The following is a 14,035-nucleotide window of genomic DNA, read 5'->3' as shown; positions in this document are numbered from 1 at the left end:
TCCGCCTATAACAACAGCGCCCTCTGCCGCCTCCTCCTGTAACAACAGCGCCCTCTGCCTCCTCCTCCTTTAACAACAGCGCCCTCTGCCTCCTCCTATAACAACAGCGCCCTCTGCCTCCTCCTATAACAACAGCGCCCTCTGTCTCCCCCTATAATAACAGCGCCCTCTGCCTCCTCCTCCTATAACAACAGCGCCCTCTGCCTCTTCCTATAACAACAGTGCTTTCTACCTCCTCCTCCTGTAACAACAGCGCCCTCTGCCTCCTCCACCTATAACAACAGCGCCCTCTGCCTTCTCATCCTGTAAGAACAGCCCCCTCTGCCTCCTCCTCCTATAACAACAGCGCCCTCTGCCTCCTCCTCCTATAACAACAGCGCCCTCTGCCGCCTCCTCCTATTACAGCGACCTCTGCCGCCTCCTGCTATAACAGCGCCCTCTGCCTCCTCCTCCTATAACAACAGCGCCCTCTGCCGCCTCCTTCTATAACAACAGCGCCCTCTGCCTCCTCCTCCTATAACAACAGCGCCCTCTGCCGCCTCCTCCTATAACAACACCGCCTTCTGCCTCCTCCTCCTATAACAACAGCGCCCTCTGCCTCCTCCTCCTATAACAACAGCGCCCTCTGCCGCCTCCTCCTATAACAGCGCCCTTTGCCTCCTCCTCCTATAACAACAGCGCCCTCTGCCTCCTCCTCCAGTAATAGCGGCGCCCTCTGCCTCCTCCTCCTATAACAGCGCCCTCTGCCTCCTCCTATAACAACAGCTCCCTCTGCCTCCTCCTCCTATAACAGCACCCTCTGCCTCCTCCTCCAGTAATAGCGGCGCCCTCTGCCTCCTCCTCCTATAACAGCGCCCTCTGCCTCCTCCTCCTATAACAACAGCGCCCTCTGCCTCCTCCTCCGATAAAAACAGCGCCCTCTGCCTCCTCATCCTATAACAACAGCGCCCTCTGCCTCCTCCTCCTATAACAACAGCGCCCTCTGCCGCCTCCTCCAGTAACAATAGCGCCCTCTGCCTCCTCCTATAACAACAGCGCCCTCTGCCGCCTCCTCCTATAACAGCGCCCTCTGCCTCCTCTTATAACAAGAGCGCCCTCTGCCGCCTCCTCCTATAACAACAGCGCCCTCAGCCTCTTCCTCCTATAACAACAGCGCCCTATGCCTCCTCCCATAACAATAGCGCCTTATGCCTCCTCCTCCTATAACAACTGCGCCCTCTACCGCCTCTTCCTATAACAACAGCGCCCTCTGCCACTTCCTCCTATAACAACAGCGCCCTCTGCCGCCTCCTCCTATAACAGCGCTCTTTGCCTCCTCCTCCTATAACAACAGCGCCCTCTGCCGCCTCCTCCTATAACAGCGCCCTCTGCCTCCTCCTATAATAACAGCACCTTCTGCCGCCTCCTCCTGTAACAACAGCGCCTTCTGCCTCCTCCTCCAGTAATAGCGTTGCACTCTGCCTCCTTGTCCTATAACAGCGCCCTCTGCCTCCTCCTCCTATTACAACAGCGCCCTCTGCCTCCTCCTCCTATAACAGCGCCCTCTGCCTCCTCCTCCTATAAAAACAGTGCCCTCTGCCTCCTCCTCCTATAACAACAGCGCCCTCTGCCTCCTCCTCCTGTAACAACAGCGCCCTCTGCCGCCTCCTCCAGAAACAACAGCACCCTATGCCTCCTCCTCCTATAACATCAGCGCCCTCTGCCGCCTCCTCCTATAACAACAGCGCCTTCTGCCTCCTCCTCCTATATCAACAGCGCCTTTTACCTTCTCCTCCTGTAACAACAGATCCCTCTGCCGCTTCCTTCTATAACAACAGCGCCCTCTGCCACCTCCTCCTATAACAGCGCCCTCTGCCGCCTCCTCCTATAACAGCTCCCTTTACCTCCTCCTCCTATAACAACAGCGCCCTCTGCCGCCTCCTCCTATAATAACAGCACCCTCTGCCGCCTCCTCCTATAACAACAGCGCCCTCTGCCTGCTCCTCCTATAACACCAGTGTCCTCTGCCTCCTCCTCCTTTAACAACAGCGCCCTCTGCCTCCTCCTATAATAACAGCACCCTCTGCCTCCTGCTCCTATAACAGCGCTCTGTTCCGCCTCATCCTATAACAACAGCGCCCTCTGCCTCCTCCTCCTATAACAGCGCCCTCTGCCTTCTCCTTCTCCTGTAGCAGCGCCCTCTGCATCCTCCTCCTATAACAGCGCCCTCTGCCTCCTCCTCCTGTAACAACAGTGCCCTCTGCCTCCTCCTCCTATAGCAACAGCGCCCTCTGCCTCCCCCTCCAGTAACAGCGCCCTCTGCTGCCTCCTCATATAACAGCACCCTCTGCCTCATGCTCCCATAACAACAGCGCCCTCTGCCTCCTCCTCATGTAACAGCGCCCTCTGCCTCCTCCTATATCAACAACACTCTCTGCAACCTCCTCCAGTAACAGCGGCGCCCTCTGCCCCCTCCTCCTATAGCAACAGCATCCTCTGCCCCCCCTCCTGTAACAGCGGTGCCCTCTGCCCTCTCCTCCTGTAACAGCGGCACCCTCTGCCTCCTCCTCCTGTAACAGCAGTGCCCTCTGCCTCCTCCTCCTGTAACAGCGGTGCCCTCTGCCTCCAACTTCTGTAACAGTGGTGAACACTGCCACCTCCTCCTGTAAATGCAGCTACCTCTGCCCCTCCTCCTGTAACAACGGCGCCCTCTCTCCCCTCACATTGAGGAGAAGAGCGGCCATATTACTATATATATTACTATATCACACTGAAGAGAAGGGCGGCCATATTACTATAAATATTACTATCACACTGAGAAGAGCGACCATATCACTATATATATTACTATATCACACTGAGGAGAAGAGCGGCCATATTACTATATATATTACTATATCACACTGAGAAGGGCGGCCATATTACTATATATATTACTATATCACACTGAGAAGGGCGGCCATATTACTATATATATTACTATATCACACTGAGGAGAAGAGTGGCCATATTACTATATATATTACTATATCACACTAAGGAGAAGGGTGGCCATATTACTATATATATTACTATATCACACTGAGGAGAAGAGCAGCCATATTACTATATCTATTACTACATCACACTGAGAAGGGCGGCCATATTACTATATCACACTGAGAAGGGCGGCCATATTACTATATATATTACTATATCACACTGAGGAGAAGGGAGGCCATATTACTATATATATATTACTATATCACACTGAGGAGAAGAGCGGCCATATTACTATATATATTACTATATCACACTGAGGAGAAGGGAGGCCATATTACTATATATATATATATATTACTATATCACACTGAGGAGAAGAGCGGCCATATTACTATATATATTACTATATCACACTGAGGAGAAGGGAGGCCATATTACTATATATTACTATATCACACTGAGGAGAAGAGCGGCCATATTACTAAATATATTACTATATCACAGTGAGAAGGGCGGCCATATTACTATATATATTACTATATCACACTGAGGAGAAGGGCGGCCATATTACTATATATATTACTATATCACACTGAGGAGAAGAGCGGCCATATTACTATATATATTACTATATCACACTGAGGAGAAGGGCGGCCATATTACTATATATATTACTTTATCACACTGAGGAAAAGAGCGGCCATATTACTATATCTATTACTATATCACACTGAGAAGAGCGGCCATATTACTATATCTATTACTATGTCACACTGAGGATAAGAGCGGCCATATTACTATATATATTACTGTATCACACTGAGGAGAAGAGCGGCCATATTACTATATATATTACTATATCACACTGAGGAGTAGAGCAGCCATATTACTATATATATAACTATATCACACTGAGGACAAGGGCGGCCATATTACTATATATATAACTATATCACACTGAGGAGAAGGGCGGCCATATTACTATATATATAACTATATCACACTGAGGAGAAGAGCGGCCATATTACTATATCTATTACTATATCACACTGAGGAGAAGGGCCGCCATATTACTATATCTATTACTGTATCACACTGAGGAGAAGAGCGGCCATATTACTATATATATTACTATATCACACTGAGGAGAAGGGCGACCATATTACTATATATATTACTATATCACACTGAGGAGAAGGGCGGCCATATTACTATATATATAACTATATCACACTGAGGAGAAGAGCGGCCATATTACTATATCTATTACTATATCACACTGAGGAGAAGGGCGACCATATTACTATATATATTACTATATCACACTGAGGAGAAGAGCGGCCATATTACTATATATATAACTATATCACACTGAGGAGAAGAGCGGCCATATTACTATATCTATTACTATATCACACTGAGGAGAAGGGCCGCCATATTACTATATATATAACTATATCACACTGAGGAGAAGAGCGGCCATATTACTATATCTATTACTATATCACACTGAGGAGAAGGGCCGCCATATTACTATATCTATTACTGTATCACACTGAGGAGAAGAGCGGCCATATTACTATATATATTACTATATCACACTGAGGAGAAGGGCGGCCATATTACTATTTATATTACTATATCACACTGAGGAGAAGGGCGGCCATATTGCTATATATATTACTATATCACACTGAGAAGGGCGGCCATATTACTATATATATTACTATATCACACTGAGGAGAAGAGCGGCCATATTACTATATATATTACTATATCACACTGAGGAGAAGGGCGGCCATATTACTATATATATTACTATATCACACTGAGGAGAAGAGCGGCCATATTACTATATCTATTACTATATCACACTGAGGAGAAGAGCCGCCATATTACTATATCTATTACTATGTCACACTGAGGATAAGAGCGGCCATATTACTATATATATTACTGTATCACACTGAGGAGAAGAGCGGCCATATTACTATATATATTACTATATCACACTGAGGAGTAGAGCAGCCATATTACTATATATATTACTATATCACACTGAGGAGAAGGGCGGCCATATTACTATATATATAACTATATCACACTGAGGAGAAGAGCGGCCATATTACTATATCTATTACTATATCACACTGAGGAGAAGGGCCGCCATATTACTATATCTATTACTGTATCACACTGAGGAGAAGAGCGGCCATATTACTATATATATTACTAAATCACACTGAGGAGAAGGGCGACCATATTACTATATATATTACTATATCACACTGAGGAGAAGGGTGGCCATATCACTATATCACACTGAGGAGAAGGGTGGCCATATTACTATATCTATTACTATATCACACTGAGGAGAAGGGCGGCCATATTACTATATATATTACTATATCACACTGAGGAGAAGGGTGGCCATATTACTATATCTATTACTATTTCACACTGAGGAGAAGAGCGGCCATATTACTATATCTATTACTATATCACACTGAGGAGAAGAGCGGCCATATCACTATATATATTACTACATCACACTGAGGAGAAGAGCGGCCATATTACTATATCTATTACTATATCACACTGAGGAGAAGAGTGGCCATATTACTATATATATTACTATATCACACTGAAGAGATGGGCGGCCATATTACTATATTTATTACTATGTCACACTGAGGAGAAGGGCGGCCATATTACTATATATATTACTATATCACACTGAGGAGAAGGGCGGCCATATTACTATATATATTACTATATCACACTGAGGAGAAGGGCGGCCATATTACTATATCTATTACTATATCACACTGAGAAGAAGAGCGGCCATATTACTGTATCTATTACTGTATCACACTGAGGAGAAGGGCGGCCATATTACCATATATATTACTATATCACACTGAGGAGAAGGGTGACCATATTACTATATATATTAATATATCACACTGAGGAGAAGGGCGGCCATATTGCTATATATATTACAATATCACACTGAGGAGAAGAGCGGCCATATTACTATATATATTACTATTTCACACTGAGGAGAAGGGCGGCCATATTACCATATATATTACTATATCACACTGAGGAGAAGAGCGGCCATATTACTATATCTATTACTGTATCACACTGAGGAGAAGGGCGGCCATATTACTATATTTATTACTATATCACACTGAGGAGAAGGGCGGCCATATTACCATATATATTACTATATCACACTGAGGAGAAGGGTGACCATATTACTATATATATTACTATATCACACTGAGGAGAAGGGCGGCCATATTGCTATATATATTACAATATCACACTGAGGAGAAGGGTGGCCATATTAATATATCTATTACTATATCACACTGAGGAGAACAGCGGCCATATTATTACATATAACTATATCACACTGAGGAGAAGGGCGGCCATATTACTATATATATTACTATATCACACTGAGGAGAAGGGTGACCATATTACTATATATATTACTATATCACACTGAGGAGAAGGGCGGCCATATTACTATATATATTACAATATCACACTGAGGAGAAGGGTGGCCATATTACTATATCTATTACTATATCACACTGAGGAGAACAGAGGCCATATTATTACATATAACTATATCACACTGAGGAGAAGGGCGGCCATATTACTATATATATTACTATATCACACTGAGGAGAAGGGTGACCATATTACTATATATATTACTATTTCACACTGAGGAGAAGGGCGGCCATATTACCATATATATTACTATATCACACTGAGGCGAAGAGCGGCCATATTACTATATATATTACTGTATCACACTGAGGAGAAGGGCGGCCATATTACTATATTTATTACTATATCACACTGAGGAGAAGGGCGGCCATATTACCATATATATTACTATATCACACTGAGGAGAAGGGTTACCATATTACTATATATATTACTATATCACACTGAGGAGAAGGGCGGCCATATTGCTATATATATTACAATATCACACTGAGGAGAAGGGTGGCCATATTACTATATCTATTACTATATCACACTGAGGAGAACAGCGGCCATATTATTACATATAACTATATCACACTGAGGAGAAGGGCGGCCATATTACTATATATATTACTATATCACACTGAGGAGAAGGGCGGCCATATTACTATATATATTACTATATCACACTGAGGAGAAGGGTGACCATATTACTATATATATTACTATTTCACACTGAGGAGAAGGGCGGCCATATTACCATATATATTACTATATCACACTGAGGCGAAGAGCGGCCATATTACTATATATATTACTGTATCACACTGAGGAGAAGGGCGGCCATATTACTATATTTATTACTATATCACACTGAGGAGAAGGGCGGCCATATTACCATATATATTACTATATCACACTGAGGAGAAGGGCGGCCATATTGCTATATATATTACAATATCACACTGAGGAGAAGGGTGGCCATATTACTATATCTATTACTATATCACACTGAGGAGAACAGCGGCCATATTATTACATATAACTATATCACACTGAGGAGAAGGGCGGCCATATTACTATATATATTACTATATCACACTGAGGAGAAGGGCGGCCATATTACCATATATATTACTATATCACACTGAGGAGAAGGGTGACCATATTACTATATATATTAATATATCACACTGAGGAGAAGGGCGGCCATATTGCTATATATATAACAATATCACACTGAGGAGAAGAGCGGCCATATTACTATATCTATTACTATTTCACACTGAGGAGAAGGGCTGCCATATTACCATATATATTACTATATCACACTGAGGAGAAGAGCGGCCATATTACTATATCTATTACTGTATCACACTGAGGAGAAGGGCGGCCATATTACTATATTTATTACTATATCACACTGAGGAGAAGGGCGGCCATATTACCATATATATTACTATATCACACTGAGGAGAAGGGTGACCATATTACTATATATATTACTATATCACACTGAGGAGAAGGGCGGCCATATTGCTATATATATTACAATATCACACTGAGGAGAAGGGTGGCCATATTACTATATCTATTACTATATCACACTGAGGAGAACAGCGGCCATATTATTACATATAACTATATCACACTGAGGAGAAGGGCGGCCATATTACTATATATATTACTATATCACACTGAGGAGAAGAGCGGCCATATTGCTATATCTATTACAATATCACACTGAGGAGAAGGGCGGTCATATTACTATATATATTACTATATCACACTGAGGAGAAGAGCGGCCATATTACTATATATATTACTATATCACACTGAGGAGAAGGGCGGCCATATTACTATATATATTACTATATCACACTGAGGAGAAGGGCGGCCATATTACAATATATATTACTATGTCACACTGAGGAGAAGGGCGGCCATATTACTATATATATAACTATATCACACTGAGGAGAAGGGCGGCCATATTACTATATATATTACTATATCACACTGAGGAGAAGAGCGGCCATATTGCTATATCTATTACAATATCACACTGAGGAGAAGGGCGGCCATATTACTATATATATTACTATATCACACTGAGGAGAAGAGCGGCCATATTACTATATATATTACTGTATCACACTGAGGAGAAGAGCGGCCATATTACTATATATATTACTATATCACACTGAGGAGTAGAGCAGCCATATTACTATATATATTACTATATCACACTGAGGAGAAGGGCGGCCATATTACTATATATATAACTATATCACACTGAGGAGAAGGGCGGCCATATTACTATATATATAACTATATCACACTGAGGAGAAGAGGGGCCATATTACTATATCTATTACTATATCACACTGAGGAGAAGGGCCGCCATATTACTATATCTATTACTGTATCACACTGAGGAGAAGAGCGGCCATATTACTATATATATTACTATATCACACTGAGGAGAAGGGCGACCATATTACTATATATATTACTATATCACACTGAGGAGAAGGGCGGCCATATTACTATATATATAACTATATCACACTGAGGAGAAGAGCGGCCATATTACTATATCTATTACTATATCACACTGAGGAGAAGGGCCGCCATATTACTATATATATAACTATATCACACTGAGGAGAAGAGCGGCCATATTACTATATCTATTACTATATCACACTGAGGAGAAGGGCCGCCATATTACTATATCTATTACTGTATCACACTGAGGAGAAGAGCGGCCATATTACTATATATATTACTATATCACACTGAGGAGAAGGGCGGCCATATTACTATTTATATTACTATATCACACTGAGGAGAAGGGTGGCCATATTACTATATATATTACTATATCACATTGAGAAGGGCGGCCATATTACTATATATATTACTATATCACACTGAGGAGAAGAGCGGCCATATTACTATATATATTACTATATCACACTGAGGAGAAGGGCGGCCATATTACTATATATATTACTATATCACACTGAGGAGAAGAGCGGCCATATTACTATATCTATTACTATATCACACTGAGGAGAAGGGCCGCCATATTACTATATCTATTACTATGTCACACTGAGGATAAGAGCGGCCATATTACTATATATATTGCTGTATCACACTGAGGAGAAGAGCGGCCATATTACTATATATATTACTATATCACACTGAGGAGTAGAGCAGCCATATTACTATATATATTACTATATCACACTGAGGAGAAGGGCGGCCATATTACTATATATATAACTATATCACACTGAGGAGAAGGGCGGCCATATTACTATATATATAACTATATCACACTGAGGAGAAGAGCGGCCATATTACTATATCTATTACTATATCACACTGAGGAGAAGGGCCGCCATATTACTATATCTATTACTGTATCACACTGAGGAGAAGAGCGGCCATATTACTATATATATTACTATATCACACTGAGGAGAAGGGCGACCATATTACTATATATATTACTATATCACACTGAGGAGAAGGGTGGCCATATCACTATATCTCACTGAGGAGAAGGGTGGCCATATTACTATATCTATTACTATATCACACTGAGGAGAAGAGCGGCCATATTACTATATCTATTACTATTTCACACTGAGGAGAAGAGCGGCCATATTACTATATCTATTACTATATCACACTGAGGAGAAGAGCGGCCATATTACTATATATATTACTACATCACACTGAGGAGAAGAGCGGCCATATTACTATATCTATTACTATATCACACTGAGGAGAAGAGTGGCCATATTACTATATATATTACTATATCACACTGAGGAGAAGGGCGGCCATATTACTATATTTATTACTATGTCACACTGAGGAGAAGGGCGGCCATATTACTATATATATTACTATATCACACTGAGGAGAAGGGCGGCCATATTACCATATATATTACTATATCACACTGAGGAGAAGGGTGACCATATTACTATATATGTTAATATATCACACTGAGGAGAAGGGCGGCCATATTGCTATATATATTACAATATCACACTGAGGAGAAGAGCGGCCATATTACTATATATATTACTATTTCACACTGAGGAGAAGGGCGGCCATATTACCATATATATTACTATATCACACTGAGAAGGGAGGCCATATTACTATATCTATTACTGTATCACACTGAGGAGAAGGGCGGCCATATTACTATATTTATTACTATATCACACTGAGGAGAAGGGCGGCCATATTACCATATATATTACTATATCACACTGAGGAGAAGGGTGTCCATATTACTATATATATTACTATATCACACTGAGGAGAAGGGCGGCCATATTGCTATATATATTACAATATCACACTGAGGAGAAGGGTGGCCATATTACTATATCTATTACTATATCACACTGAGGAGAACAGCGGCCATATTATTACATATAACTATATCACACTGAGGAGAAGGGCGGCCATATTACTATATATATTACTATATCACACTGAGGAGAAGGGCGGCCATATTACCATATATATTACTATATCACACTGAGGAGAAGGGTGACCATATTACTATATATATTAATATATCACACTGAGGAGAAAGGCGGCCATATTGCTATATATATTACAATATCACACTGAGGAGAAGAGCGGCCATATTACTATATCTATTACTATTTCACACTGAGGAGAAGGGCGGCCATATTACCATATATATTACTATATCACACTGAGGAGAAGAGCGGCCATATTATTATATATATAACTATATCACACTGAGGAGAAGGGCGGCCATATTACTATATATATTACTATATCACACTGAGGAGAAGAGCGGCCATATTGCTATATCTATTACAATATCACACTGAGGAGAAGGGCGGCCATATTACTATATATATTACATTATCACACTGAGGAGAAGGGCGGCCATATTACTATATATATTACTATATCACACTGAGGAGAAGGGCGGCCATATTACTATATATATAACTATATCACACTGAGGAGAAGGGCGGCCATATTACTATATATATAACTATATCACACTGAGGAGAAGGGAGGCCATATTACTATATATATTACTTTATCACACTGAGGAGAAGGGCGGCCATATTACTATATATATTACTATATCACACTGAGGAGAAGAGCGGCCATATTACAATATCTATAACTATATCACACTGAGGAGAAGGGTGGACATATTACTATATATATTACTATATCACACTGAGGAGAAGGGAGGCCATATTACTATATATATTACTATATCACACTGAGGAGAAGGGCGGCCATATTACTATATATATTACTATATTACACTGAGGAGAAGGGCGGCCATATTAATATATATATTACTATATCACACTGAGGAGAAGAGCGGCCATATTACTACATCTTTTACTATATCACACTGAGGAGAAGGGCGGCCATATTACTATATATATTACTATATTACACTGAGGAGAAGGGTGGCCATATTACTATATCTATTACTGTATCACACTGAGGAGAAGGGCGGCCATATTATTATATATATTAATATATCACACTGAGGAGAAGGGCGGCCATATTACTATATATATTACTATATCACACTGAGGAGAAGAGCGGCCATATTACTATATATATTACTATATCACATTGAGGAGAAGGGCGGCCATATTACTATATCTATTACTATATCACACTGAGGAGAAGAGCGGCCATATTATTATATATATAACTATATCACACTGCGGAGAAGGGCGGCCATATTACTATATATATTACTATATCATCACTGAGGAGAAGGGCGGCCATATTGCTATATCTATTACCATATCACACTGAGGAGAAGGGCGGCCATATTACTATATATATTACTTTATCACACTGAGGAGAAGGGCGGCCATATTACTATATATATAACTATATTACACTGAGGAGAAGAGCGGCCATATTACAATATCTATTACTATATCACACTGAGGAGAAGGGTGGACATATTACTATATATATTACTATATCACACTGAGGAGAAGGGAGGCCATATTACTATATATATTACTATATCACACTGAGGAGAAGGGCGGCCATATTACTATATATATTACTATATTACACTGATGAGAAGGGCGGTCATATTACTATATATATTACTATATCACACTGAGGAGAAGGGCGTCCATATTACTATATATATTACTATATCACACTGAGGAGAAGGGAGGCCATATTACTATATATATTACTATATCACACTGAGGAGAAGGGCGTCCATATTACTATATATATTACTATATCACACTGAGGAGAAGGGCGGCCATATTAATATATATATTACTATATCACACTGAGGAGAAGAGCGGCCATATTACTACATCTTTTACTATATCACACTGAGGAGAAGGGCAGCCATATTACTATATATATTACTATATTACACTGAGGAGAAGGGTGGCCATATTACTATATCTATTACTGTATCACACTGAGGAGAAGGGCGGCCATATTACTATATATATTAATATATCACACTAAGGAGAAGGGCGGCCATATTACTATATATATTACTATATCACACTGAGGAGAAGAGCGGCCATATTACTATATATATTACTATCTCACACTGAGGAGAAGGGCGGCCATATTACTATATATATTGGTATATCACACTGAGGAGAAGGGCGGCCATATTACTATATCTATTACTATATCACACTGTGGAGAAGGGCGGCCATATTGCTATATATATTACTATATCACACTGAGGAGAAGGGCGGCCATATTACTTTATATATTACTATATCACACTGAGGAGAAGAGCGGCCATATTACTATATATATTACTATATCACACTGAGATAAAGGGTGGCCATATTACTATATGTATTACTATATCACACTGAGGAGAAGGGTGGCCATATTACTATATATATTACTATATCACACTGAGGAGAAGAGCGGCCATATTACTATATATATTACTATATCACACTGAGGAGAAGGGCGGCCATATTACTATATATATTACTATATCACACTGAGGAGAAGAGCATCCATATTACTATATATATTACTATATCACACTGAGGAGAAGGGCGGCCATATTACTATATATATTACTATATCACACTGAGGAGAAGGGTGGCCATATTACTATATATATATTACTATAACACACTGAGGAGAAGGGCGGCAATTTTACTATATATATTACTATATCACACTGAGGAGAAGGGCGGCCATGTTACTATATATATTAATATATAACACTGAGGAGAAGGGCGGACATATTACTATATATATATTAGTGTAACACACTGACGAAAAGAGCATCCATATTACTATATATATTACTATATCACACTGAGGAGAAGAGCGGCCATATTACTATACATATTACTATATCACACTGAGGAGAAGAGCATCCATATTACTATATATATTACTATATCACACTGAGAAGAAGGGAGGCCATATTACTATATAAATTACTATATCACACTGAGGAGAAGGGCGGACATATTACTATATATATTAC

Source organism: Dendrobates tinctorius, unplaced genomic scaffold (genome assembly GCF_039654945.1).
Source record: "Dendrobates tinctorius isolate UK_male_01 unplaced genomic scaffold, ASM3965494v1 ptg000096l, whole genome shotgun sequence".
NCBI lineage: Eukaryota > Metazoa > Chordata > Amphibia > Anura > Dendrobatidae > Dendrobates > Dendrobates tinctorius.
The sequence above is the reverse complement of the archived record's forward strand: the minus strand, read 5'-3'. Positions refer to the sequence as shown.